General features: G+C 42.7%; 2 pseudogenes; both read left to right on the forward strand.

The window, feature by feature from the left end:
• The first annotated feature begins 2,791 nt into the window (after positions 1-2,791).
• Positions 2,792-3,573, forward strand: LOC131483067 (mitochondrial import receptor subunit TOM20 homolog; annotated as a pseudogene).
• Positions 3,574-20,121: 16,548 nt separating this feature from the next.
• LOC131483131 (large ribosomal subunit protein uL11-like) lies at positions 20,122-20,674 on the forward strand (annotated as a pseudogene).
• Positions 20,675-26,167: the final 5,493 nt, after the last annotated feature.

The raw sequence follows: 26,167 nt of genomic DNA on the forward strand, positions 1-26,167 counted from the left end.
GTAATTCATAGACAACAGACTCAAAGCGGCACTAAACAATAGTAAAACTACTATACCAATGCATGAGGGGGAATCGGGTGCAATCCTGAAAACCTCTTCACAGGAGGTCATGTGCGTGGAGCGGGGGGGCACTTCAGAGTGGAGCAGGTGGTAAGGAGAAAGCTTGGATCCCAACCATGAAGACTACCAGACCTTCACCACAAACTATTAATACGAGCAACAAGGACTATATCCCAACTGCCAAGGAGGCCACAGGGAATTGGATGCCCTCGGAGGCCGAGTACTCTGAGGTCACCCACCCCCAACCGGAGCTTCCGCAGGGGATGGAAGAAGTCCAAACACTACCGTGCAGAAACCAACATCATTGGAAAGACAACCAGAAGCCCTGAGCGGTCCGCAGAAACAGAAGAACAATAAACGTCATTTGGGACCAGGGAGAAGAGCTTTTTCTGGTCCGAGCCTGGCTCCACCTCTGGACCCCTACTCTCCCTCGCAATGACCATCAGGATCACTTCAAAAACCCCTCATAGCAAACAAACAATCATACAAACTAAAAAAAAAAACCCTAAAATAAATAGACAAACAACAAAAAGTAGAGCTTGGAATCTGACAGGAAAGAGCTGGCATGGATTGGCTCATGCCTTGCTGGGTGGGACACAAAGATTAGTCACTCCTCATCATGGTGTTGAGGATTTTCCTGCACACCCACCCCCCTAAAAAAAATGTTCTGCACCTTAAATGTCGACAAATGTCTTGTTAGAGTTACAAGCCAGTCTAGATTATCCTAAAATCTGCCAAGATCAGCAAAATTATACTTCAATGCAACAAATGGCTAAACACTAAAATGAAATAGACACGAGACAGCTGAATGGTACCTTATAGCTATTTTAAGGTATATAGCAGCCGGTCCTGTATATAAACTAAAATTGAGATGTCAATGAGCTAATCATAGGTTGTGGTTAAGAACTTGTTTTTTTTTTTGTTTTTTTTTTTTTAACATACTGGTTACTCAAAGCCATGTCAATTCCACAATGTTGCAAATTGCTGTTGATGTTATATTGGGACTCTTAATTGACTGGGATAATATTCTACCAGCTCTAACTTCGGATCAGAAATGGTCTCCCCAAGAAACTGTTCAACCCATCTGGACAATAAGTAGCTGTACTCTATGCTTGGTATATGTTTGCAAGGAAAGAATCTTGATTGAATTTGAACTGTAATACTGCATCAAGGTGGAGGAATCCACCAGGGGGGAGGGGCATGGGGAGGGGTGGGGGGATTCCCAGAGCCTATGAAACTGTCACATGATGCAAAATAATTAATAAAAAAGCTTGTAAATAAATATTTCCTATAGCTTATAGTAGAAAAGTATAAATAATTATTTTTTGAAAGTATATATATGTATCTCATCATCTTTTTAAACATTTGAGTGTGTACATAGTGAAATCCTTTCTACTTTCAGTTTTCCTATTTATGGAATAACATTTAAATGAAACTAAAATTTTAATTGCTACATAGGGAGCTGTAGCTTAGTAGGGAAACAAACTGCAGCCTCTTACAGAACTATACTCTTATAACAAGCAGCTGATATCAGCCAGTCACAGCCTTCCAACTGAACAGAAACCATGCATATAAGGCAAACGCCATATTGTAACAAACCTATGTTTTAAAATATGTTTTAGAAGCCCTTTAACATTAGCCACTTATGTGTTTTGTCTTTGTTTTTCTGGTTACTTATTTAGTGATTTTAATATAAAAACAATTAATGTAGCTGATACACACAATTTTAGCAAAAGAATGATACTTCTTCTGTAGCTTCCGTTTTTCCCCTGTTACATTCTTAAAGATTTGAAAGAACATGTTTTAAATTTCCATTGCACTCAAGACCTTAACTTTTCATTAAGTGATTAAAAGGAAACAAAAATGACTGGAGTTTAATAGGAAAAGGCTATAAATATTATGAAATGAAAAGATACGTTTCAGTAACACAATTTGCAAACTCAGATCATTAAAATCATAGAATATGATGCTTCACCATTTGCTTGACAAAGATATAAATCAAAGAGACAAGATCACGTTTGCACCAATACTGATATACATCATTGTTTCTTCCATTTTTGCTTTTGTTCCTTCTGATTCTTTCAGCTCCTCTGCATAATACACTGTCATATTTGTATATCTGTATTTAGGATATTTTACTTAACATCTTGACCTGTAGTTACATCCATTTTGATGCAAGCCACATAATTTTGTTTTTCACAGCTGAGTAACAGTTCAGTGTACATACAATCTTTTCATTAATCACTCATCTAATGATGGACACCTCAATTCATTCCACATTTGGATATTATGAACATTCCTACTACAAACAAGATGGTTACAGGTGTCTCTTTCATACAATGTGTGCATAGCATTGACAACAAACAAATACTAGTTGGTCTGCTGAATCATAGGGCAAGCTTACTTCTTATCATCTAAGAAATTTTATACTGTCTCCCACAGTGACTGAGTTGTTATATAATCCCATCAACATTGTATGGAAGTTCCCATTTTTTACATCACCAGCATTTGTTACTCTTTCTACCAAATATTAATAGCCATTCTAACAGGGTTGAGATGATATTTCATTGTGATTTTGCTTTACATTTCCCTGATGGCTACTTTGTTACATTATTCCATGGTAAATATGGAACCTGGGCACCGGGGCTGGCTGGGCGATGATGCTGTGTGGCGCGTCTGCATTGGGGATTCACAGCCAATAGCTGCCATTGTGCTCAGCGGCTGAGGGACGATGGTGGGCCGCAACAGCGTCATCGCTGCTCAAGTCTGCAGGGCCCTCTTCATGGGCTACTGCATTTAATTTGACTGCAAGAGAAGGAGTGACCCCAACTTCAAGAACAGGCTGTGAGAATGAAAAAACACAAGCTTGCCAAGGAGAGAGCTGGGCTTTCCAAGTTACCTGGCCTTAAAGATGCTGAAGCTGTTCAGAAGTTCTTTCTTGAAGAAATTAAGCTTGCGGGCCCGGCAGCGTGGCCTAGCAGCTAAAGTCCCCACCTTCAACGCCCCGGGATCCCATATGGGCGCTGGTTCAAATCCCAGCAGCTCCACTTTCCATCCAGCTCCCTGCTTGTGGCCTGGGAAAGCAGTCAAGAATGGCCCAAAGCTTTGGGTCCCTGCACCGGTGTGGGAAACCTGGAAGAGGTTCCTCGTTCCCAGGATTGGATTGGCGCGCACCTGCCCATTGCGGCTCACTTGTGGAGTGAAACATCGGATAGAAGATCTTCCTCTCTGTCTCTCCTCTTCTCTGTATATCCGGCTTTCCAATAATGATAAATCTTAAAAAAAAAAAAAAAAAGAAAGAAATCTTGGTGGAGAATTACTAGCTCAAGGTGAATGTGAAAAGGGTGTAGACCATTTGACCAACGCAATTGCTGTACGTGGGCAGCCACAGCAGTTACTACAAGTGTTGCAGCAAACTCTTTCATTACCAGTGTTCCAGATGCTGCTGAAGAAGCTCCCAACAATTAGAGAATTGTAAGTGCTCAGAGCTTGGCTGAAGATGATGTGGAATGATGAAAATAACAGAGAAAAGTATGAAATATCTGGGAATAAATCTAACCAAAAATGTAGCAGACTTATTTGAAGAAAACTACAAACTACAAACTACTTAAACTACTTAAAAAAGAAATTAAACAAGACCTCAAAAGATGGAGTAACATCCCATGCTCCTGGATAGGTAAAATCAATATCATTAAAATGTCTATACTGCCAAAAGCAATATATACATTCAACGCAATCCCAATCAAATTGCCCAAAACATTCTTCATGGAACTGGAAAAAAATGCGAGTTCTTAACCACCTTCTGTGACCACCTCATTGACATTTCAATTTTAGTTTATACACAACATATAACATACATAACAAAACATGTTATACATAACATCATATCATCTTAAATTAAGGCAAACATGTGGTATTTAACCTTTTGGGATTGGCTCATTTCCCTTAGCATTATGGTTTCCAGTTGGGCCCATTTGGCCACAAAGAACTGCATTTTTTTTTTTTTTAATAACTGAGTAGTATTCCATGGAGTAGATGAACCATAGCTTTCTTAGCCAATCCTCTGCTGATGGGCATTTTGGCTGCTTCCATGTTTTTGCAATTACTGATTGTGCTGCTATGAACATAGGAGTGCATGTTGGTTTCTCATAAAACAAGTGTTCTGGATATATTCCTAGGAGTGCTATTGCTGGATCATATGGTATGTTGATTTTGAGTTGTTTGAATGTTCTCCATACTGATTTCCATAGAGGCTGTACCATCCTGCAGCCCCACCAGCAGTGGAGTAGGGTTCACTTTTCCCTGCAACCTCACCAACAAGTGTTGTTGGTGCTTTTATTCATGTGGGCCAGTCTTACTGGCATTAGGTGGTACCTCATTGATGTTTTAATTTGGATTTCCCTTATTGCCAGGGAACTTGAGCATTTTTTCATGTTTATTTGGCATTTGGGTTTGTTCCTTTGTGAAGTGTCTGCCCATTTCCCATGCCCATTTCTTGAGTGGCTTGTTTGTTTTGGTGTTTTGGCTGCTTTGTAGTTCTTTGTATATTCTGGAGATTAGCCCTCTATCACCTATATAATGCGCAAAGATCTTTTCCCATTCTGTGGGTTGCTTTTTTACTTTATTGATTGTTTCCTTTGCTGTACAGAAGCTTCTTAGTTTGATGAGGTACCATTTGTTTATTCTGGTCTTGATTTCTATTGCTTTTGGTGTCCGTCTTAGGAAGTCAGGACCTACCCCTAGATCTTGCAGAGTATTTCCAACATTTTCTTCCAAAAGTTTGAAGGTTTCTAGATGTAGGTTTAGATCTGTTATCCATTTAGATCTGATCTTAGTGTATGGTGAGAGATGTGGATCTATCTTTTTGTTTCTGCAGGCTATCAACCAGTTGTCCCAACAGCATTTATTGAACAGACCTTCCCATTTGCTTGGATTGTTGCCTATCTTTTTGTCAAAGATTATTTGGCTGTACTTGTTTGGGCTCCCTTCTGGTGTTTCTATTCTGCTACATTGATCTTCCTCTCTATCTTTGTGCCAGTACCAGGCTGTTTTGATAACCACTGCCCTATAGTATGTCCAGAGGTCCGGTACTGTGATTCCCCCTGCTAACTTCCTATTCTTCAGGATGGTTCTAGCTATCCGTGGTTTTTTGTGCTTCCAGATGAACCTTTGGATCATTGTTTCCACTTCCGTAAAGAATGTTTTGGGCAATTTGATTGGAATTGCATTGAATGTATATATTGCTTTTGGTAGTATAGACATTTTAATGATATTGATTTTACCTATCCAGGAGCATGGGATGTTACTCCATCTTTTGAGGTCTTGTTTAATTTCTTTTTTAAGTAGTTTGTAGTTTTCTTCAAATAAGTCTGCTACATTTTTGGTTAGATTTATTCCCAGATATTTCATACTTTTCTCTGTTATTTTGAATGGTATCTTGTTGGTTAAATCTTTTTCCATCTTGGGGCTGTTCGCATACACTATGGCTGTTGATTTTTGTTCATTAATTTTGTACCCTGCCACTCTACCAAACTCTCGTACAAGTTCTAGCAGTTTCTGTATTGAGTCTCTTGGCTCTTCTACATAAAGAATCATATCATCTGCGTATAGTGAGAGTTTAACTTCTTCGTTTCCCATTTGGATTCCTCTGATTTCTTTTTCTTGTCTTATGGCCTCAGCGAGTACCTCTAGGACTATGTTGAATAGTAGTGGAGAAAGTGGACATCCCTGTCTTGTTCCAGATCTCAGTGGGAAGGGTTCCAGTTTTTCTCCATTCAGTATGATGCTGGCGTTGGGATTTTCATATATGGCTTTAATTATGTTGTGGATTTTTCCATCTATGCCTACCTTGGTTAGAGTTTTTAGTAGGAAGTGGTGTTGGATTTTGTCAAAAGCTTTTTCTGCATCTATTGATACTATCATGTGATTCTTGTTTTTCAGTTTTTGGATGTGGTGTATCACATTTATGGATTTGCGAATGTTGAACCATCCCTGCATTCCAGGGATGAATCCTACTTGATCTGGATGAATGATCTGTCTGATGTGTTTTTGAATTCTGTTGGCTAGGATTTTGTTGAGAATCTTAGCATCAATGTTCATCAAAGAGATAGGTCTGTAGTTTTCCTTCTCTGTTAGTTCTCTGTCCGGTTTTGGGATTAAGGTAATGTTGGCTTCATAGAATGAGTTTGGAAGGGTTGCTTCTTTTTCTATTGTTTTGAAGAGTTTGTAGAGGATTGGGGTCAGTTCTGTTCGGAATGTTTTGTAGAATTCTGGAGTGAAGCCGTCTGGGCCTGGGCTTTTCTTTGTTGGGAGGTCTTTAATCACTGATTCAATCTCTGCTTCAGTTATGGGTTTGTTCAGGTTGATTGTTGCCTCTGGGCTAAGTTTTGGCAGGTTGTGTGAGTCTAAGAACTTTTCCATTTCTTGGTGGTCTTCTGATTTGTTGGAGTACAGTGCTTTGTAGTAATTTCTAATTATGGCCTTAATGGATGCGGTGTCTGTTGTTATGTTGCCTTTTTCATCTTTGATGCTGTTAATTCTTGCCTTCTCTTGTTTTTTCTTTGTCAGTCGGGCCAGTGGGGTGTCTATCTTGTTTATCTTCTCAAAAAACCAGCTTTTTGATTCATTGATTTTTTGTATGGTTTTTTTTATTTCTATCTGATTAATTTCCTCCCTTGTTTTGTTGATTTCTTGTTTCCTATTGTGTGTGGGGCTCTTCTGCTGCTGCTTTTCCAATTCCTGGAGGTGTGTGTTTAGTTCCTGTATTTGGCGCCTCTCTTGGGCCTTGACATGAGCTCCAATTGCGATGAGTTTACCCCGTAGCACTGCTTTGGCAGTGTCCCACAAATTTTGGAATGTTGTGTCAGAGTTTTCATTGGTTTCCATAAATTTTTTTATCTCATCTTTAATTTCTTCTCTGATCCATTGTTCGTTTAATAGCATATTGTTCAGCTTCCAAGAGTTTCTGTATTTCCTGGGGCTTTTTGAATTGCTGATTTCCAGTTTCATTCCTTGGTGGTCTGAGAGGGTACATGGTATGATTCCTATCTTTTTGAAGTTATTTAGGTTTGCTTTGTGTCCTATCATGTGGTCGATCCTGGAGAAGGTGCCATACACTGCTGAAAAAAATGTATAATCTGTGGTCTTAGGATAAAAAGTTTTATAGATGTCTACTAAGTCCTGTTGTTCTAAAGTTTGCATGAGCTCTGTTGTTTCTTTGTTGAGTTTTTGTTCTGTTGATCTGTCTATAGTTGTTAGTGGGGTGTTAAGATCACCCACTATTATTGTGTGCATATCTATGCCTCCCCTTAAGTCCGTAAGAAATTGCTTCACGTAGCTAGGTGTGTTTGAATTTGGTGCATATATGTTCACAATGGTAATTACTTCCTGATGGATCAGTCCCTTCACCAATATGTAATGTCCTTCCCTGTCCTTTTTGATGTGTGTCAGATTGAAGTCCACATCATCTGAAATTAAGACAGCTACCCCAGCCTTTTTTTCTCGTCCATTGGCATGAAATATCTGTTTCCAACCTTTCACTTTCAGTTTCTTAGAATCTCTTCTGGTTAGATGTGTCTCTTGTAGGCAACAGATAGTTGGGTGCTGTTTGATTATCCATTCCGTAGAGATCGGAGTCTGCAGGCGTGGAGTAGCAGGGTGTGGGAATTTTCAAGGCACATTTGGTGCGTCTCCAGAACACTGGACCTCAGGGCGCCACTTCCAGGGCCCAGCGGATTCAAAGCGCACTCTCAGCTCATCCCCTACAGGTATGCTACCACAGGGCATGGGGGAGTGAAAGCACTCTCTGTGTGCGCCCCCTGTGTGCGGGATCACATTGCTCAGAGGATTCTAGGTGTTTTCTCGGTGTGTCCCCAATGCCAGGGACTGCAGGACGTGGAGGTTCCAGGTGCTCTCTGGGAACACCTCTTGCACGCAGGTCCGCAGTGCCCTCCTGGTGCGTCTCCCAAGCACAGGACTATAGGGTGTGGGGTGTTCCAGGTGCTCTCTGGACGCACCTCCTGTGCAAGCCCACCCACCCCAGCGCTTGCAGGGGACCTACCGCCCCAGTGCTATCACGGGACTGCCCAGCCCAGAGGCGTGCTCGGGTTCTTGTGGGACAGCACCGCCCAGCTGAGTGCCAGACCGCAAAGGCACAGGGGAGTATTCAGTGTGCCTTTTGCCTTTCTCCTCGGTGCACAGGACCGCTGTGCGTCACCTCCCAGACACAGTTTTGGCAGTTTCAAGGCACTGGCCCTGTGTCCCTAGACGCTGGAGTCTCTGGGGGGGACGGGCGGGGAGATGAGCACCAAGGGTGTTCAGGCTCTGTGCATGCCCCTGGGGGGCCAACTCCCTGATCCTCCAACCCACCACTGTCCCCACCCAACTCACTCAAACCTCAGGTTCTTGCAGTCTGCCTCTTCCTCTGGTGGGAACCCTCGCCGCGGGTGCGTCTCCTGGTGACTGCGGCAGGGGGCAGGTCCTGGCGGGTCCCGATGGGACCTGGAGACTGCGGCGGGTGCAGGCGGGTGCAGGCAGGTGCAGGTCCTGGTGGGACTTGGCGACTAGGGTGGGCGGATGCCAGTGGGTCCTGATGACTTCAGGTCCTCACGGCCACAGCGTCTGCGGGTCCTGAGGTCTGCCGTTCGACTGCGGCTCTCAGCGGCTTTACTCAAAGGTGACTCAGCAGGTCAGGAGCGGAAAGCCGTCTTCCCTGCCCTTTGTTTTGTTTTTCTCTGGTTGTTCTTCCAAGTTGTGTGGATTTTTTTGGCTCCACACTCTCCAGGGAACTTCATGTTCTCCTTCCTGTAGCTCTGTGCTGATCCACTTACGCTTTTGTCACGTTCTAGCCCTCTCTGTCTGTGAGCTCCCTCACAGTCTTCCTCCTATGTCGGCCATCTTGCGAGTCTCCCGGCTGCTCTACTTCTGATCCAGCTCCTTGATGATGCACCTTGGGAAAGAATTGGGTTGAAAGGCCAAGTGTCTTCTTCTCTAGCAGCAATTGGATCCTTTTAGTTCCTCTGGATCCCAAGCTTAAAGCCATCCTCGGTCTTCTTTTACGTGTTCCCATTCAGTCATGGTATGAGTGCTTGTTCTCTCTAGGGTCAAGCTCGGGCTCTGCTGCTTCTGGAGGGGCCTCTCACCACCGCTTCCGCACTTACTGCCAAAAGTCAGGAGTTTTTAAGCTCTCATCCTCTGATCAGATTGAGAGCCACATGGTACAGTTTTAAGCAGGAAAGGACTTATCAGAACCTAAAGTTAGTTAACCTAAGTAGCACAAAAGGAGGCAGAAGAGACCAGGTGTGCAGAATCTATGGAACAATTTCTAGGGCAAGGTGTGCATTTCATGCCTAAAATTAACTTTAATGGGGCTGTCTGCTCTCAATTAACCTGATGAACAGGTGCAAGCCGTCAATGGTTTTATCACATTACAATCCAAAGCTGGGAAAACAGGAGCTTCTTGTGAGTTTCCCATGTGGGTGGTAGGGTCCCAAGGCTTTGGGGTGTCCTTGACTACTTTACAGGTCACAAGCAGGGACCTGAGTGGGAAGCCTGGCTGCCAATGTTACAAATGGCACACATGGGATCCAGCCAAATCCAAGAGGACGATTTTTGTCCTTTTGAAATGCAGGTATCCAAATCATGTCCTAAGTTTGCTCTGTTGCCACTTCTGCATCATTAGCTCCCAATTTTAATTTAGTCTAATGTGCAACAAGAATTTGGGTAGTGAACCACCATCTGAGAGTATTCCCTGTCTCCATGCACTATGTCCTTGCCTCTAAAATAAAAACCACCAAAACGATGGCATCAGCATCCTGTGGCTAAGCATCCACCTTCAGTGCTGGCATCCCATATGGGTGTTCCTTCGAGTTCGGCTCTACTTACAATGCAGCTCCCTACTAATGCCTAGGAAAGTAGCCAAGGATGGTCTATTCATTGGGCCTCTGGACTTATGTCAGAGCACTAATAGAAGCTCCAAGCTCTGAACAGGGACCAGCCCACTTTCAGACAAGGAGGACATTTATCGAGTGAAGCACCACATGGAAGATTCCTTTCTATCTCGGCTTCTTTCTCTGCAACTTTCAAATAAAAATACATTTTAAAATACTTTATTTCAAAGTATGAAAAAGAGAAAGAATGGAAACCCAGTCCTACCTGAACTTCTCCCTAATATCTATATACAGATTTTTAAAATTAATTACATTGGGCCCGGCGGCGTGACCTAGTGGCTAAAAGTCCTCGCCTTGAAAGCCCCGGGATCCCCTATGTGCGCCGGTTCTAATCCTGGCAGCTCCACTTCCCATCCAGCTCCCTGCTTGTGGCCTGGGAAAGCAGTTGAGGACAGCCCAATGTTTTGGGACCCTGCACCTGTGTGGGAGACCTGGAAGAGGTTCCAGGTTCCCAACATTGGATTGGCACTCACCGGCCCATTGCGGCTCACTTTGGGAGTGAAACATCGGATGGAAAATCTTCCTCTCTGTCTCTCCTCTTCTCTGTATATCCAGCTTTCCAATAATAATAAAATCTTTAAAAAAATTAATTACATTGGATTATGTGCCACGATTTCATAGGCTCTGGGATTTCCCCAAGCCGTATCTATACCTTTCCCCCATGGTTGATTTCTCCACCTTGTAGCAGTATTGTGGTTCAAATTCAATTGAGATTCTTTCATTGCAAGCATATACTAAGCATAGAATCCAGCATCTTATTGTCCAAATAAATTCAACAATTTGTTGGGGAGACAATCTCTGGTATGAAGGCAGAGCTGGCAGAGTATCATCCCGATCAATTGAAAGCCCCAACATAACATCAACAACACTTTACAATGTTATATAATTAATTGACATGGTCTTGAGTAACCAATATGTTAAAAAAAATGCAAGTTCTTAACCACATCCTGTGACTACTTCATTGACATTTCAATTTTAGTTTATATAAAACCAACTTCTATACACCTTAAAATGGTTATAGGTTGCTATTTAGCTGTCTCGTGTCTATTTTCATTTTAGTCTCCCTAATACCTTTAATACTTCCAGTCCTAAGTCACTGGCAATGTGCTTCTTCCATATAGATCAACCCACAGTGGATACTGCATATGGTGAAGATGGGATCTAGGCGTCCTCATGCTCAATAAAGAGCCTCATCGCCGTAGCAGGCCATGGACCCAAGCCACTTAGCACCACTCAGCCAGAGTATGGTTCTGGCAGCAGGCAACCGAGGACAGAAAAATCAGAGATATCATCTGCTTGCAGTAAGCAGGATGTGAAGGTCTTTGTTCTCAGTTTCAATTGCCTGGATTGAAGTTTCCACATGACCTGGTCATGATGGGGGAGGGAAGTACCTATTCTAGGTTCAAAAAAACATCAAGTCCCCCTGCCTTGATCAAATCTTGAATTTTCTTCAAATATGTCTCTGCTTGCTGTCTCATCAACACCATTTATAGAAACCTCATAGAAATTTTCTAATTTTTTCTAACCAAGTTGTCATTCAGAAGCAATAGGTTGAGCCCCAAGTTGTAATGCTTATATCCTGTTATCAGAGCATCAATTTCTGTTCCTGTCATTGTTTTCTGGTCAACTTTCCAATATTACCCCTGAAATGGCAGTGAATGATGCCAGGAATTCGGACCCTGATACTACACGGGAGACCCAAATGGGATTCTTTGTTCCCCAGTGGGACCTGGCCAAACCTGGAACTGAAGACCATGGGATCCTGGTTGGAGCAAACTGGTGAATGCAGGGTTGTTGTGTCCTTTCCACTCTCTCATGAGTGCATGAGTGCTTGCATATTAAGAATTTACCCATCTTTTTTTTTTTTTTAAAGATTTATTCATTTTATTACAGCCAGATATACACAGAGGAGGAGAGACAGAGAGGAAGATCTTCCGTCCGATGATTCACTCCCCAAGTGAGCCGCAACAGGCCGATGCACGCCGATCCGATGCCGGGAACCTGGAACCTCTTCCAGGTCTCCCACGTGGGTGCAGGGTCCCAAAGCTTTGGGCCGTCCTCGACTGCTTTCCCAGGCCACAAGCAGGGAGCTGGATGGGAAGTGGAGCTGCCAGGATTAGAACCGGCGCCCATATGGGATCCCGGGGCTTTCAAGGCGAGGACTTTAGCCACTAGGCCACGCCGCCGGGCCCAAATTTACCCATCTTTAATTGTCACCCAAGTAGGACACATTTGATAGAAAAAGATTAAATGCAATGATATGTCTTCTATGAATGACCCACATTATTAGTGTTTCTGGAAGCTTTGGATATATTTAAACTATAATTCATTGTTAATTTTATAACTAGAATATGAATGATTTTTCTATTTGTGAATGCCACCCCTAGTTCACTAAACTAATATCAATGCATCTTGACAAATAAACCTAGGACAAATTTGAAAAATTGACTAGTAGAATTGCTCACCAAAGAGCGTAAAACCACCTCTGATTTAAGATGAATTAAGAATGATTTAAATTTAGTACACAATGTAAGGAAACAGGCAACATTACCTAAAATTGTGCTATAGTGGTTTTAGGTTTATGCTTTTGGAAATGCATCATTCCATGTTTGATATAGTCCCAAGTCCTACTTGACAATAAAAGTGATTTAAAGTGTCAACAAACATAGGAAAACATTCCTCAAGCTGACTGTTCATTAGAACAATAATGTATGGGTTTTGCATTCCTAAAGTTCTCAAATTTCAGCTTGTGTCCTAGAAACTACAAATACTGGAGAGCACATATGTTGATTTTGATTACACTTTCCACTTCATTTCTTTTGTGGATTGCTATATGATTACCTGCATACAACCATCCATCATTTTCATAATGGTATATATATATGAATATAGAGATTTTCTTTTTTTGTGCCTATGGGTATGCAGTGTTAATATTCAAAATGAAGCTAAGAGGTCCTAGTATGGTAACCTAGTGCCTAGAGTCCTCATCTTTCATGTTCTAGTGTCTCAATAGACACTGGTTCATATTCTAGCTGCTCCACCTCCCTGCTTGTTGCCAAGGAAAGCATTAGAGGATAGCCCAAAGCCTTGGGACTCTAACACACATATAAGGCCTGGAAGAAGTTTACTGATACTTTGTGTCAGGTTTCACATCAGCTCAGCTCCAGCCACTGTTTCTACTTGAGGAGTGAACCAGCAAATGAAAAACCTTTCTCCTTGTCCTCCTTCTTTCTGTAAGTCTGACTTTACAATAAAAATGTAAGTCTTAAAAACGCAACAAATGCACATAAATAAATAAATGAAATGAAACTAAGAGCAATTATAACACTAATTTAAAACCACATGCTCCTCAGAGATGGTGGTTGTCTTCAGAACAGACCACTGGGTCCCTTCTAACTGCTATGGACAGAAATGCATCTCCCTACATTTTGTATCATTAAGGGTAGACCACGATGTGACTCTACAGTAAAACAATATTTTAAAGAAGGTAATTAGCTGGGTCTGGTGTGGAATCCTAGTCACTAAAGCCCTTGTCTTGCATGAGCTGACATCCCATGTGGGTGGTGGATACTGTCCCAATTGTTCCATTTTGCTTCTAGCTCTCAGCTTGTTGCCGGGAAAGCAGTAGAGGATGGTCCAGGTTCTTGGAACCCTGCCCCTGCAAGAGAGACCTAGAAGAACCTCTGTACTCCTGGCATTGGACTGGCTAGTGTCTGGCCATTATGACCATTTGGGGAGTGAACCAGTGACTAAAAGATCTTTCATCTGCTCTCTTCTCTTTGTAAATCTGACTAGCCAATACTTTTTTAAGAAGACAATTAGCAGCAAATAATACCCAGACAGTGAAGTCGTACAGGAAATCAATCTGGTTTTCTTTAGAAAAGAATGCACAGAACAAAGAAAATACAATGTGAGGTTACAGAAAGATGGAGGTTATGAGTTGGCCAGGGAGAGACACCTCAGAAGAAACCAAGTCTATTATCATTTTGCTCTTAAATTTTCAATGATTAGAATCATAAGATGGGTGCCTGGAACCCTTAATGTTCGAACTAATGAATTGGACTTGTGGGGTCTGGGAGCGCAGGTTTGCAAGTGACAAGGGATGGCACTGTTGTGGTGCATTATGCCCATGCAGACAGAGCAGTCCTGGAGATTTTCTCATGTGCTTGGTATCAGAAGGTGTGGAGGAATGGAGGAGAGAGCCCTAGGCTAGCATGCTGGCATGGTCTGTTAGTGGACTGCGTTTGAAGAATTTTGAGTGGCCCTGGATCTTATGTTTGTCCAGAAGCAAGGTCCTAGGCCAGTACACATGCCAGGAGCTTGGGAACTTATTTGGTGGGCAGAGTTCCAGGCTAGAACATCACCCTCTGGTAGACTGGCCTTCACAAGACTAGGCTGTGGAACCCAGGCACCTTCAAGTGCAGGGACTGTGGATTGCTCAGGGAATGGGGTAAGGGTATATGTGGGAAGCAGGACCACTGAAAGAATATGTTTCAGGTGAACAATGACTTCTGAAAGACTTCTACTGACAAAGCCACTGTACTTGCAGGTAAAGGAGGGGGCTAACATCTACTAAGTTGAAGCGTGCAATTGAGGATCATTCTCAGTCAGACCAGAGAACCCACCCACATGGGAGACTGGGCTGGATGGTTAACATGAACTACAACCACCAACCACTGGTGCACAGTAAAGGTAGAGCTGGGTCCCCTGTCAGGGACAATATCTGGTTAAACTACCTGTCAGTTACTTCCATAGAAATGGGAGATAAAGTTAGGCTGGGCCATTATACTGAAAAGCAAGCAAAAGAACCAGGTGTAGGAGCAGATTCTGTAGAGGACATATTTGTGCAATTTTCACAGGTTTGCTCAAGAGCTGGGAGTTGTAAATGGCTGAGCTAAACATGACCATGGAACCCTCTGAAACTCATGGGACTCAGCAGGACACACTGGCCCAGGTTGCAGTCTGCTGCACACAACTACACACAGAGGAACCATGGTGAACGGCAGGCCTAGTAGGGGTTACTGCGTGTCACTGTGATTGGGATGTGGTTCTCAACTGGTGTATGAGGGCTGATTGTGGGTGGGTATGGCTGGATTCCTCCACAGCATCTATTGGTTTGCATAAGAGTTGGGACTAGAGACAAACCTGATCCAGCAACTGCAACTACCAATGTGTGTGTAGGCTGATGTGGGTGACAGACTGAGCTGGATCCTGTACTGGCCAAATCCACACAAGACTCAAGTCTGGGATCACCTCAGATTAAATTGTATTAGGGATCCCTTCCACTGAACTGATGTACCAAGGACTCCAACCACGGGGAGAAATGTGAGATCTGTGCTCTGACCTTGGCGTGCATGTGTCAGAACTAAGCCTCCGCAGTTGATGAAGATGGAGCAGTGGACCGCTGAGATGTACTTAGGGGATATGGCAGTCCATTGGAGCCTGCAGAGGACTTCTATTATAGCAAGTGAAGGAGTGCAGAACAAATTGGACAGCTACACCAGCCAAGTATTGACAGCAAAGATCTGGGTAAATGGAGATTTTATAGTGGACTATGTCAACCAACAGACCTTGGAAGGCTATTTTATGAATCCACTTGAACAGAAACCTCAGAGCATGCTTATCTTGGGGACCCTGGAAAATCAAATGAACATTCCCAGGGTTAGGAGGTGTTGGGGATTCTGAGAGTGGCTTCTCTCCTTCTTTCCAATTCCCCAGACACAGGAAGAAGAAAATTTGGAAACAATGGTCTCATCCATTTTCCCTGCATTCACATCCCTTCCCAGTATAATCAGTGTCCACATGTGCATGCACCCTCCTCAACTGTGTAAACATCATCAAAATTAAATTTTAATAAGAACCATAAGAAATGAACTACTGTGATTCAAGACAAATATTCGATTGTATAATTCTATCACAACCAAAACACACTTATTTTCAGCTATACTTTCTATTAACAAATGATTTTGAAAGAACAGACCATCATCAGAAAAATATAGAAATCAAACTTTTCACTTAAGCTGTTCAACACCTAAACAACAACAGTAAAAAAAAGCAAATAAGCAACCTAAGTACTAATCTCCAAGTCACAGAAATTTAAAATGCCAAGTCTGGGAGAAGCAAAAGGAAATTCAAACTAAAAATTAGTGACAAAATGATTAAAAAGTATACCAAGCAATACTCAAGATAAAACAAGCATTCATTATTTGAAAAGAAATCAAAATTAATAAATCTCTTGCTAGATGAAAAAAAAATGGGCTCAAGTACATAACATCAAAAAGGAGAGGAAGATATTAAAACTGCTATCACAAAAGAACAGTGGGTGTGGGCTGTCTGTGACAAAGTGGATTCTGCCACTGCTTGTGAAATGAACTTCCCATGCAGATGCCTCCTCAAGCCCTGCCTGCTGTATTTTATTCTCATTCTCTCTCTCTCTCTCTCTCTCTCTCTCTCTCTCTCTCTCTCTCTCTCTCTCAAGATTTATTTACCTTCATTGGAAAGTCTGATATAAACTCAGCAGTTTACCCTTATTCCCAGGCCTTGGGGCTCATTCTCATTGAGGGCAGAGTGGGGATGGGGGAGGATGACACTACTTAAGGAGAGAATCCTTAGCAGGCAGAAAAGTCAGAGTGTGGACCTGGGAACTCCTCATAGCCTGCGATGTCTCCTCCAGAATCTTAGCTCTCTACTGCAAACACACATTAAAAACACATTATGAGGAAAGTGTATGGTAAGCAGTCCATTTGATGGTTTACTAATTTCCTCATTGTTGAGAAGTCCGAGTTGATTATGTATTTAATATGATAACCATTTGTGTGCTCTGAATTGCATTAAGAGTTATGTAGGGCAGAGATGATGCTTACTAAATGTATAAAATGGATTGATGAGATTAGCCAGTTAAATCTTTTCACCAGTAAGGCACTCAACAGCCCATGAGATATTTATTAAAAATGTCAAGTAAATCCTCTTATTTTTGTATCATAGTGTCAAATAGCAGTAAAATAAACATGTTAAGATCCTTAATTTACTGCTATGTTTCACTGTAAAATTTACCTTTGTTAAAATTTGCTTCTGTTCAAATTTGTTGAGATCGCACGTAAAAGTATCCTAATATTACTTTGGCTGGTATTTTCTAATTACTGTATAATATTTTGGGAATGTAAATTTTATTTGAATGTCAACTACAGTTAAGCATGTGCCGTTTGTTTTTCTTGCTCAGGTTTTGTAATCTGATCGAATGTTTTTATTATTGTTTAATAAATGTTTGCTTTATTAAAAAAAAAGAAATTAAAAAAAATTAAAAAAAAAAAAAAAACAAATGAAGATCGTGGGCTCTGAGATTTTCTTTAACACCAGATGTGTTATGTTTGTTTAATACAAATGTATTACCAACAACTTATCACAAAACAATTATTTCATCATCTCCAGTTAGTAGAGGCCTCAGGGTCAAGACTCAATCTCTATACACAGGTGCAGGTTAATGCTAAGGGAGAGCAAGTGTCAGCTCTTTCTGGAGTTTTGTCCCCTTTAAGAAATTATCTGGGTGCAGAGTGCAGTATCCTTGCATCTGAAATACTCCACTTACACGAGCCATGATCCCATGTAGGTGTCAGTTCTAATCTGAGCAACCTTGCTTCCCATTCAACTCCCTGCCTGTGGCCTGGGAAAGCAGTTGAAGAGAGCCTAAAGCCTTGGTACCCTGCACCCATGTGGAGGACCAAGAAGAGGCTCCGAGCTCCTGGGTTTGGATTGACACAACCCAGGCCTTTTCAGTCACTTGGGGAGTGAAACAATGAACACAAGATCTTCCTCTGTTTCTCTCCTCCTCCTCTCTGTATATATGATTTTTCAATAAAAATTAAATAATTTTAAAAAGATGCTTGTTCCAGATATTGAGCACAAATAATATTTTTTAAACTAGTCAAACCCAATTTTTATTAGGCTTTTTAGCAGCAGACTTGGACCATTGCCCTTATTCCCTGAAATAACTTATGAAATCAGGAACAAATACACTCACAAATTTGTAAGTGCTCAAGGCCACCAGAATTTTATCTTTGGAAAGATTCTTGGTTGGTACAAATAATCCTCTGAATAAACCAACTTCTGTGTGCAAAATGAAAGGGCCCAGTTTCTCAAAAACACTATCCTAACATTTACCTGGGCCATTCTCAATGTTTTACTCCCTAGTAGCCAAGGCTGAGAAAAACCACAGTGCATCAATCATTTCATTTTTGTTTATGATTTATGTTTACTTTTATTGGAAAGTCAGATATACAGAGAGGAGGAGAGACATAGAGGAAGATCTTGCATCCGGTGATTCACTCACTCCGCATTTGACCACAAGGCCAAACATCACTATACAACTTCAACAGCAGGAAGAAACATCAACATGAACAACATCATGAAATTAATTAACATGGCATTGAGTGACCAGTAAGTTAGAAAATGCAAGCTCATAACCACATCCTGCAACTACTTCCTTGACATCTCTCAATTTTAATATATACACAACCGGCTGCTATAAACCCTTTTTTTTCCTCCCAACACAACATGTTTTTGAGTTTAACCTAAATCAGTGAGGCACAGGAACAATGAAACAATCAACTTTAACATCCATCATATATAACAGCTGAGTACAAACTTAGTATCAACATTTCTATGCAGTTGTATCTTGTTTAGCATTAACAGTCATAAATTCAAAAAGTTTTTTTTTTTTTTTGGGTGGGGGTAGAATCTTAAGCCACAATCTAAACTTTGCAGTATGTAGTGATTAAGCCACAGTTTTGCAGAACTTTGCATTTTAGCAATTAAAGAATAGAAAAGTTTTAGGCAGGTGAGCAGGGAAATCCCCAACAACCCAGCGAATGAGGAAGAATTTAACTCTGCATCCTTCCTAATAAAGTCCAGGTGAAGCAAATAGGGAGCCTGACCTATATTTACAGGCTGAGCAAGTATAGGTTAGTTGACCTTTTACCTAGGTGTTCCAATTTCTATATCAGTGTCTCTCTGTCTATCTGAAAAGCCAAACGTGAAGCCTGATCAGTAAGGTACAAGCTGGGGGATTATCAACTAGCTGACTTTTATTAGTCTCTGTCTATCTGAACTAATTAGAGGACTCACAAGCAACTCTGATGGTCGGTGTATGAGAGGGCTGGAAGCCAAGGCTGGAACTAGATAAGGACCAGAGAAAGCTTATCTCCTGAGTCCAGAAAGAAGCTTACAATCCTTGTATTTCTGAGTGCAACCTGGGGCTCCTGGCTGTAGCTCTGATGTCACCAGACACTATGAAAGGGTTTTCTTCAAAAGCAGTGATGCAGAGTGAGGAACCCAAGGTCCCTCTACTGTGCCCCTCCCACCCTGGGGCCTGAGGAGATGCTGATACACACTCACTGCTTCCAGCTTGAGGAGTTGGATGCCCAGCACAGGCTCCTTCAGGGAAGGGAGCTCACAGGGCAGCACCTCCTGAGCCACCTGCGTCTTTTTGGGAACAGAACCAGCAATGAAGCTATGGCAGGGCCAGAGAACAGAAGTTTCACAGGCTTTTCCTGTGTGCGTCAGGTTGGATCAATCCCACAGACCTGGACTACGCATGACGTCAGAGGCTGTATAGTCAATCAGAAGTGCAATGGGTGTAGGCTATGCCTTAGAATTTGAGAGAAAGAGGGAGTGAAGGGAGTGGCTTCATTGCTGGAATCTCAGAAAAATCGCAACTTTGGCTTCATGAGATTCAATGCACATTTAAAAGATTAATTCAGCAAACCCTCCAGTTTTCCCTGTCCCTGCCTCTGTCTCTTCCAGGCACTGCCATCCAAACAGCCATCTTACAGACTCACAGTGCAAGAAGACAGATTATATCTTTTTTAAAAGGCCAAAAAAAAAAAAAAAAAAAAAAAGCACTTCACTTCAGCTCATAAATCACTTGATCTAAAAGCCGACAGAAACCAGATTGGCTGCAGCAGATCTCTTTCTCCAAATATGAACTAATAAGAGAACTGCCCTGAGTAATATAAGCAGAAAATGAAAGGGTGCTGTAAAGCCAGGGGAGGGCAGAAAATGAGTGGTGCGTGGGTGTAAGGATAAGTACTTTTGGTTTTTGCCTGAGAGGACGCCGCAGTGCAACTTTCTTAGTTCATCCAGAATCCAGATTCATCCAACACCAGGCGCCTCCACCATGCCACCCAAGTTTGACCCCAATGCAATTAAATTAGTGTGCCTGCAGTACACAGGTGGCAAGGTGGGTACCACGTCCGCCTGGCCCCCAAGACTGGTCCCCTGGGTCTGTCTCCAAAGAAGTTGGGTGATGACATTGCCAAGGTCACCAGGGACTGGAAGGGCCTACAGATCACAGTGAAGATGACCATCCAGATCTGACAAGAGCAGATTGAGGTGGTGCTGTTGGCCTCTGTCCTGATCATCAAGGCCTTCAAGGAGCCATCCAGGGACCACAAGAAGCAGAAGAACATCAAACACAGTGAGAACATCACATTTGATGAAATTGTCAACATCGACAGCAGATACGCCACTGATCCTTAGCCAGAAAACTTTCTGGAACCATCAAAGAGAATCTGGGGACTGCCCAGTCAATGAGCTGTAACGTGGATGGCCGCCACCTGCACAACATCATAGATGACATCAATAGTGGTGCTGTGGAGTGCCCAGCTAGCTAAGAAGAGAAACTGTCTCAATGAAGGATCATCTGGCAAGCCAAAAAAAAAAAAAGGAATCAATAGAGAAGAGAGGAGGACAACAGAATGGGCCAAGTGAGAAAAGTGAGAAGGCAACATGGAGCAAGGAGAAGAGCGATATCAGAGGGACTAAGCAACCAGCTTGGGTGGTACCAAAGAGCAGAGGGCGAAAAAGCCCTAGAAGAACCATGGCTAAGCAAGACAACTATGGATCAAATATGCAAAATAATTGTTTCACTAAGATCTTCAAAAGAAAATATCAAACATGATATATATTTCTCATTTTTTAAAGTTGTACTACAATGCATTTATTAACATCAAATAGTATTCACCAGGAAGGGAGCAGCCACTGGAGCTGGGGCAGGCCCGGGTACAGCTCACTGCATGTACATGATGGCTAGAATCAGGGCTCCGAGCACGGAGACGGACCTCTCTTGGAACCTGACAGGAGCCAAGAGGCTGCTAGAATTTTCAACTCCCAGAACACAAGGTTACTCCCACCCAATCCCATCCACCGAACAATATTGTCAGTGAGTGGAGCCCGGGCCTGATTTGTTCTCCAGATTTTCCCTCTCAGTGTACTCACCAGGAAGGGAGCAGCCTCTGGAGCTTAGGCAGGCCCAGGGACATCTCACCATGTGTACACATTGGCTGGAATCAGGGCTCCAAGCAGAGAGATAGACCCAGCATGGAATCTGCCAAGATTCACTATTATTCATTAGAGGATCAAAATGAGATAGAGAGCCTCCAAGGTACTGATTCACGCCCCAGATGATTACACAATGATCAGGACTAGGAGCCAGGCTGAAGCAAGGGATCTGAAACTCTACCTGGGTTTCCCATGTGAGTGCAGGGGTTCAAGCACCTGGACAACCTTGTACTACTCTCTCAGGTGCATCAGCAGGGAGTTGAACCTGAAGCAGAGCAACTGGGACTCAAACTGCCACTCACATGTGTTTCTGAAACTGCAGATGATGGCTTAATCTCTCTGTGCCACAATGCCAGCCCAGTAGGGCCCACTTTGGAGAGACAAGTCTATGGTTATAAATTTACCTAGTTTTTAACTATCTCCACATTTCTTATGCCTAAGCCAGTGTGTCTACCATGTATGTACATAGCCACTTTACTGGGTTGTTTAGGAAATGACAAGGGGCATTCTAGATAGGTTTAGCACACGTATGGTTTTATTTGCCTTTAGCGGAATCTGCAAGCAAGGAACCTGGCCAGAGGGAGGTAGACAGTGCCTCAGTGTCTAGCAGGGAAGATTTTAAATGTCCTCAGAATGCAAAAATTATACTTACATACAGGGCTGCTGCTGTTGAACAGCTCCATATAGCCACATTGCATATCAAAACACTTTTTCAGGCACCTTCAATTTACTCAATTCTCTACTGGCCAATTAAAAAACAAATGTCAATGAGGTGGTCACAGAAGGTGGTTAAGAACTCGCATTTATTTTTACCATATTGGTTACTCATTACTATGTCAATTAATTCCATAATGATGTAAATTTTTGCTGATGGTATGTTGGAGCTTTTAATTCATCGGGATGACACTCTGCTGGCTCTGTCTTCAGACCAGAGAAGGTATACCTAAGAAACCGTTGAATTTGACTGGACAATAAGATGCTGGACTCGATGTTTGGTATATGCTTGCAATGGGGGAATCTCAACTGAACTTCAACTGTGGTTATGCAACAAGGTGGAGGACTCCACCATGGTGGGAGGGTTTGGGGAGGGGTGGGGAGAATCCAAGTACCTATGAAACTGTGTCACATAATACAATGTAATTAATGAATTAAAAATAATAAATAAATTTAAAAAACTAAAAAAAACACACAAAGACAATAAAGCTGAGAGTTGAGGTGTTACAAATGAGATTAAGGCTAAGAGCTTGCCAAAGGGGCCCTGTGATAGCAGGTGGTCACCTGATGAAAGGACTTGATTCCTTCAATTCCTTCACCCAGCCCACACTGGGCAATACCTGTTTCTTTCTTTTTCTTCCTTTGTTTTTTTCTTTCTTTGATTTTTTCTTGCTTGCTTTCTTTGTTCCTTTCTTTCTTCTTTTCCTCTTTCCTTATTTCCCCCCTTCCTTTGTTTGTTTGTTTTTCTTTCTCTCTCTCTCTCTCTTTTAATATTTATTCACTTCCATTAAATAGTCTGATCCAAAGAAAGGAGGAGAGACAGAAGATCCTTCATCTGCTGGTTCACTCTCCAAGTGGCCACAATGGCCAGAGATGGGCTGAACTGAATCCAGGAGCCAGGAACTTCCTCCAGGTCTCCCACACAGGAGCCGGGTCCCAAGCCTTTAAGCTGTCCTGGGCCACATTCCCTGGGAGCTAGAATGAGAAGTGGAGCAGCCAGGATATGAACTATCACCCATATAAGGTACTGTGCATGCAAGGTGGCGACTTTAGCCACTAGAGTACCAGGCTTGGCCCTGGGCAACATGTTTACCATGCATGGGCACAGTTGAGTTTGAATAGCTTTTTGATAATTTTGAGTGCTCATCTTGTCCTTTTAACTCTGCACATGGTTTCCACTTCTGTCTGTGTCTTTGTCTCTCTGTCTCTCAAAGATTTATTTATTTTTATTGGAAAGGCAGATTGAAAGAGGGAAGGAGAAAGACGATCCTCCATCTGCTGGCTCCCTCTCCAAGTGGCTGCAACAGCTGAAGCTCAGCCAATCTAAAGCCAGGAGTCATGAGCTTCTTCAGGGTCTCGCACACAAGTGCAGGGTCTCAAGGTTTGGGCCATTCTCTACTGCTTTTCCAGGCCAAACGCAGGGAGATAGATGGCAAGCATAGCAGCCAGGACACCAACCTGCACCCATATGGGATCCCAGAACTTTTAGGATGGAAAATTTGAGATTGAGCTACTGTGTCAGGTCTGTAAGTCAGTGTTTTTGTTTGCTTGTTCATTTGTTTTAAGATTCATTAACTTATATTGGAAAGGCAGATAGAGAGGTGGAGAGACAGAGAGGAAGATCTTCCATCTGATGAATCATTCCCCAAGTGACCACAACAGCAAGGCATGTGCCAATCTGAAACCTGGAACCCAGAGCCCCTAATGCATCCCCCACATGAGTGTAGAGTCCCAAGGCTTTGGGCAATCCTCAACTGCTTTCCCAGGCCTTAAGCAGGAAGCTGGATATGAAGTGGGGTCACCAGGATTAGAACCAGCACCCAGATGGGATCTGGGCTCACTCAAGGTGATGGCTTTAGCCACTAGGCAACTGTACTGTTCAATCCTGTATTTTTAACTGCAGGTTTGCTAAGCCCACTTTCCCAGGACACGTTTGTCCCATTCAGGACCAGGACACATGCTCTGACTCCATCCTATTTGTATAGTCTTTGGGGAACCACTGCTTCCTTATAGAAAGATGTGGAAGGGTGGGGGTGAGAGCACTCTTCCACCTGTGTCCAATCTCTGGTGGCCTCTTCCCACACTCTTTCCCAGGGGAGGACTTCTCCCACTGTGGCATTGTTTCTGCTTTTTTCTCTTCCCTGCTTACCCACAACCCCTCGGCCCACTCACATTGGTTATTTCTCTGTGTGGGGTAGCCCACACTTCTGCACAAATGTTCAGTTTATTCCTTCAATGTAAGTAAGCTCTGCTCCCATTTACACATAGTACTAGATTCTACTTGGGGTTTTTACCTCCGTGGGAGGCAAGAATGTTGGATTGGAAATGAATATATTCACTGTCCACATCAGTACAGATGATCAATTCTGAAAACAACTTTAGGGGCTGTTCTTGGAGCACAGGAGGTTAGGCACCCACTTGTGGTGCCGGCATCCCATATTGGAGTGCAGGTTAGAGTTCCAGCTGCTGTGCTTCTGATCCAGGTTCTTGCTAAGAAGGCAGTAGAGGATCTGACACAAGTGTTTGATCCCATGCTACCCATGGGGGAGGCCTAGATGGAATTCCTGGTTCCTGGTTCCACCTGGCCAATTTGTACCTATTGTGCACTTTTGCACCAGTAAATGGAGTCCTTTCTCTGTTTCTCCTCTCTGCCACTCTGCCTTTCAGATACATAATTCAATCTTAAATACAAAACAAAACAAACAAGCAAGCAAAAAACACCATAGCCACAGTTTTTTCATAAAGGAAGCAGAAGGAGAGTGACCCTACTAGGATAGTTGAGAGAATCAGTGAAGAAGGAGCCTGCTTTTGGTCTCGAGTAACAGTGATGACTAAGAGTTGGCATTCTCTGGGAGTTACACTTTCTGCCCTGTTAGATCTGCCCATTCGTTTTAGTACTGGACCAAGTGCAGAGAAACACACTAGGGATGTCTTAGGTTCTATTTGGGTCACTGTCCTGGGTGCTGCACATAACCTTCATGTAGCTTCTTCCAAAGCATTTAGAAGTAGTTTACCCAGAGACCCAAATTGACTTTCCTTTCCGCACCCAATGAAGAAAACTGAGAGATGTATTAGCTCTAAAGGAAATCTTGATTAAAAACAGTATGTCTAAACATCAATAAAATTGGGTTAATCCCTCCAATGGAAACAAAGACTCCTGTCTGCCTTCCCTAGAAATTCAGTATTTACACAAAGCCCAGTGGTGCCATGCTCTGAGACTTGAAGGTGCCCTGCATTCCCAGCCAGCCACCAGCACCCTCTAATCCTCTATGACTTATTTGGATAAGACTAATCTCAGCTCCAGGCTTGCTTACATTTTTGGGTTACCTTTTGTCCTGGAATGCATCTCTGTGTTCTCATTATATCTGTCTACAAGGCCGGTCCTTGCTCATTCCTTGCTCACCCACTTGCTTGTCTCTTCCTGCTGATATTTTCCATCCTGCCCTGAGAAATCCTGAGTGTTCCAGCACAGCCAGGCACTGGCATGTTCCCCATCAAACTTGACACTCTCTGTCCCTGAGCCAGGCCCCACCAGGACCTGTCTGCCTCCCTCCTTTCTTCCCCCTCTATCTGTTGCTATGCCCAGCTGCAGCTCTGCTTGGCTCATCACCAAAGGATTTTTATTTTTTTTTAACAGTCATTCTTTTTCTAGCCATACAATACATTTTATGATTTTGTATACAAAGCTGAAAAGCCAAACATGAAGAATAGTCCATGTAAGTCATTGCCTGGGGGCTGACCCTGGGTCAAGAACTGCAAGATTTTCTGGCATGAGTTTTATTTAGGAAAAGATTCTGTGTTGTGTGTTTCTCTTTTTTCAGTATTTTATTATTATTATTATTATTATTAATTACATTGCATTATATGACACAGCTTTATAGGTACTGGGATTCCACCACCTCTTCCAAAACCCTCCCCACATGGTGGACTCCTCCACCTTGTTGCATTACCACAGTTCGAGTTCAGTTAAGATTCTTTCATTGCAAGCATATACCAAGCATAGGGTCCAGCAATCTATTGTCCAGATAAGTTCAATGGCTTGTTGGGGAGACCATTTCTGGTCTGAAGGCAGAGCCGGCAAAGTATCACCCAATCAATTGAAAGCACTGACA

This window comes from Ochotona princeps, chromosome 23 (assembly GCF_030435755.1).
Source record: "Ochotona princeps isolate mOchPri1 chromosome 23, mOchPri1.hap1, whole genome shotgun sequence".
Taxonomy (NCBI): domain Eukaryota; kingdom Metazoa; phylum Chordata; class Mammalia; order Lagomorpha; family Ochotonidae; genus Ochotona; species Ochotona princeps.